Consider the following 4,157-nt stretch of genomic DNA (forward strand, 5'->3'; position numbering starts at 1 on the left):
TGTATGTGTTTGTGTGTATGTGTGTACTTTTATACTGGATAAGGCAATGAGTATATCTCTAGTGGTGAAATTACTCAAAGTCACTAGTTTAATCATTTGAACCCTGTGCCTCTTAAAGTCTCAGTGTCAAAACAGGGTGACCTTTTATTTTGCTTCTATAATTTTGAGAATATGCTCTTGAAAAATATTATAATGGGGGAGACATTCATTCTCAGAGACTCTTAAAATATATCAAAAACAAAGAGCAACCAACTGGTATCTTGAGTAGAAAAGAGCCCTGGCCGCTAGGATAGGGGTCTGGCTTAATTTCAACTGTGATTGTTCGGGACGTTCATAGCCACCTTCCGAATGTGTCCGTGCTCTCCCGGGTCATGCTGTGTCTCCAAGCAGATGGTGTCTGCTGCTAGACTGGATTCCCCTCTCGCAGAGGCATGGCTTGAGAAGAAAGGGCTGTGTGGTGGGTGAGCGGGACCTTCAGTAGACACAGCAGGCTGTACATGGTGTGGCTGCTCTTTGTGTATTCATGGTGGCAGCCTGCCCTGGTGGCCCTGCCAAAAGTGCCCTGTGCTTGCTCTTTTGTTGTTTTGTGCCATGTGGTGACAGCAGTATTCTGGCAGCTGACACCATCAGCAGGTGCCCCTAAAATACCAAGTGACTCTGTAAGACAGGAGGAGGAAGTTATGTTAGTGGCCACCTAGGGCCTTGTGCCACCGTTTCACAAGACATTGGCTTTTGTATTTTTTATGTGTTTATTTATTTTTTTTAAAAAAAGCCAAATGGTGCCACCCTTCTCTTTGTGGTTCTTTGAAGACAGCAAGAGCGCACAGCTACCACGGGTGCTTAAGAGGGATCATGTGTGAAAGAAAAAATAACCCAAGAGAGTAGGAAGGAATTGGCCTGACTTGAAAAAGCCACATTTGGCATAAAACAAGTCATTGCCACTGTCCAAGCAAAGCAAGAAAGGTGAGGTTTGCTCTAGAGAACAGAATGGGAAGTGTGGGGGACATCTTCACAAACCCAGTACGTTCTGCTTCTGCATGATGTTCACAAACACAGGGACCACAGAAAGATGCTTCCTGGGTCCAGCTGCAATAAGTAGAGCTGAGTTACTGTTTATACAGGCAGCAGAGCCTTCCTATCTACTCAAACATTTCAACCTTATTGTCTTGAGAGGGAGAGGGAGAGGGGGAGGGGGAGGGGGAGGGGGAGGGGAGAGAGAGAGAGAGAGAGAGAGAGAACAGATGTGTCTGAGTAATCAATACCTTCTACTGGGAAAGACATCTTTTCTGCAGCTCCTCCCACTCAGTGTTCAACTCCAACCTCTGAATGGTTTCCAATCACTGGGTCTGTGGAATGGAATCGTTACCTATTAAAAATTTCCACTCTACAGCTTTTTTTTTTAATCAATTGAAACTACCCATTATAGGTTGTCCCCCAGAAGTCATTTCATCCTCACATGTCATGTGGAAAACTCCTTCATTTAGAATCTTATAGATATCATTCTCACAATCAAGTATATTTCCATCTACACACTACTTTCTGGTCAGCCTTTGATACGGGGCCTGCCCTACAGAGGCATGAGTAGTGAGTGGGAGATGGAGAGTGGAACTGGAGGGCAGCTTCTAGAGACAGGGGATGATGGCCCAGAAAGTTGAGGTTGGGAGGTGACTCCTTCACTAGTTTGTTTTTAATCTTGGACACTTTCATTTCTATTAAGATGAACCTAGAGAGGAGCCAGTCAAAGACTTGGGAGGAGAGCGATGGGGAGAAAGACCCTGGACACGTGGAAGGGGGTGGGACCTAAAGCAAAAGAGTATCACATGACTTTCTGGACCCTGTCCTTTGGGAGCAACCACCAAAGCAAGACACCAAAAGCAAAAAGCACCAAAGCAAGCTGTTCCACAGAACGTGTGGTCTAACCTCGAAAGAGCTGAATCTGAGTTGTTCGGACCTCAAAAGAGCTCCGGTCTGAGTTGTTCAGCTGTGTGTGTCTCTCAGGGAAGGAGGCTGCAAGGCCATGCATAAGGAGGTGGGAGATTTCTGATGCGAGCCTCCGGTTGCGTGAGTAAGCGCCATGAGGATGAGAGCTTGCTGCAGGAGAGGCTCAGAAGGGTTGCCGAGCCACCTGGGAGACTCAGCTGAGATAACGTAGATGCCCGGAGTGTCGAAGATCATTAAAATGTGACATCATGAGATTGATCTGCAGCTCTCAGCAGCAGTAGTGTGGGTCTGTAAAAGCCAGGTAATGGTTAAGGGTCAAGGGAAGTGAAGGCAGTGAAAGAAGTAGTGAGAAAGCACGTGAGCTGCACCAGGGAAGTGAGGGAAGCCATATTTGAGTTGTCTGTCTCCGATGGGTATTAAGGAAACCAAAGTTCTTTTTTTCTTATGCTTCTTAGTTTTTTTTTCATTTAAATGCATTTTATACATCAAACATATTAATAGTATTATTTTGAGAATCAAATAATACATAAAAATTGTTCAACTTTTATATTCATACCCTTTCATACCCTAAAAATATCATTAATGAACATTTAATACCACCCATAACTGAGGATCCTATCTCTAATGTTGAATACTAAATTGAAACCAAAGTTCTGATAGTTTGCATTTAACAACTGTGGTTTCTGATGAGTGCATCTTAAGGTAAAACTGTGTTTATCACACATGTGAGTTTCTCCTGTAAGCTCTGTGGTGATGAAGAGGAAGAGGAGGAGGAGGAGGAGGAGGAGGAGGAGGAGGACGACGACGACGACGACGACGACGACAATGACGACAACTATGAGCTTGGAGTATAGACAAAAACACTGGTGTAAAATAAAAGGAAACAAACCCACCCATTTTACTCGATGTATAAATTATGTTGAGTCAAGGGGAGGGGGGTGATAAGTATATTGACCATATGAAAGGTTTCCATATGTCTTAGTGTATCTGAGGAGGGAACTATCATGTCTGTGCATCACAAATCTGTCCTGAAATTAGCATTTTAGGTTTTCTAGTGTAAAGTAGCTCCTATAAAGATCAGAAGCTTGATTTTTTTTTTCCTTCTACAGCATTCCCAAAGCCAAAAACAGTTCCCGCATAAGTAAGCATTTGATTAGTGTTTGTTGGATAGGTGAATGCATGAGGATGGGCAGGACCTTGATTTGACTTCTTACAGGTAGCTGAAAGTTAAAAATGGAATCATTTTACAACCACACACCTAAAAAATGATCATATTATCCAACTTAAAGATACTTCCATTCTTTTCATGAATACAACAAACCAATGCAATTTCAGCTGAGTATGTTGACACACCCCTTTCATCCCAGCATTTGGGACACAGAGGCAGATGGATCTCAGTGAGCTTGAGTCTGGTCTCTACTTAGTGAGTTCCAAGACAGCCAGACAATGTAGAGAGAACCTCACTCTAAAGCCAAACAAGAGCCAGGGACACGCCAATAACTTCTCAGGAACTATTCTCAGACCTTTTGGCTTCCAGACCCTGTGGATCCTATCCCAAGAAGGGTTAGAGCAATAGAGCGTGCCCATCATTCCCATGCTGAAAACCACCAGGGTCTCTCCGATTGATGATTGTGCTGGCGTTTAACTTCCCTGACTCCAGTTTTCCACCTAGGCCCATCACTGTTTGCAAATGTCTGTCCAATGACCTGCATAGGTGCAGCCTTTAGCGAGGTATAACACATCTTTCGCTCTGCGGCAGATTCCATCTTTTCCCCATCCTGCTTTTTCCTAAGGCTGTCTGTCTGCCCTCCAGCCCATCCTGTGCCTTCCCCTCCTGACTTCAACACCTCTAGCCGTGCCTCTTCCTCTGTGCAGACCTTGTTTACCTCCTACCCATCTCATGAAATCATAACTTCTCTTTATGCTTCCCCTTCCAAATAACCCCTCTCTCAATTCACTCAGGAACACTGTTATAGCTTTCCTGCTGACACTATTTACTTTCCAATCCCTTTCTCCAAAAAAAGAACTATTATATGTAGTTAGGACAAAACAGCCTATTAATATGAACAGTAAATCCACTGTAATGATGTGTATAAACTAAACAGTTAAGATGGTCAGCTCTCTAAATAAAGAATTCTCAACTGAGGAATATCGAATGGCTGAGAAACACCTGAAAAAATGTTCAACATCCTTAGCCATCAGGGAAATGCAAATCA

The 4,157-nt window shown here is 43.7% G+C and overlaps 1 protein-coding gene and 1 long non-coding RNA gene across 2 annotated transcripts in view; one reads left to right on the forward strand and one right to left on the reverse strand.

Annotated features, from left to right (window-relative positions):
- LOC110333374 overlaps positions 1-449 on the reverse strand; it is a 6,555-nt gene extending 6,106 nt beyond the window's left edge. Inside the window, exon 1 of the long non-coding RNA XR_002381075.1 lies at positions 342-449. This is a non-coding gene — a long non-coding RNA (uncharacterized LOC110333374). The remainder of the gene's footprint in view (positions 1-341) is intronic.
- Ccdc192 (coiled-coil domain containing 192) overlaps positions 1-4,157 on the forward strand; it is a 191,811-nt gene that overhangs the window by 99,300 nt on the left and 88,354 nt on the right.

This window comes from Mus pahari, chromosome 15, assembly GCF_900095145.1.
Source record: "Mus pahari chromosome 15, PAHARI_EIJ_v1.1, whole genome shotgun sequence".
Taxonomy (NCBI): Eukaryota; Metazoa; Chordata; class Mammalia; order Rodentia; family Muridae; genus Mus; species Mus pahari.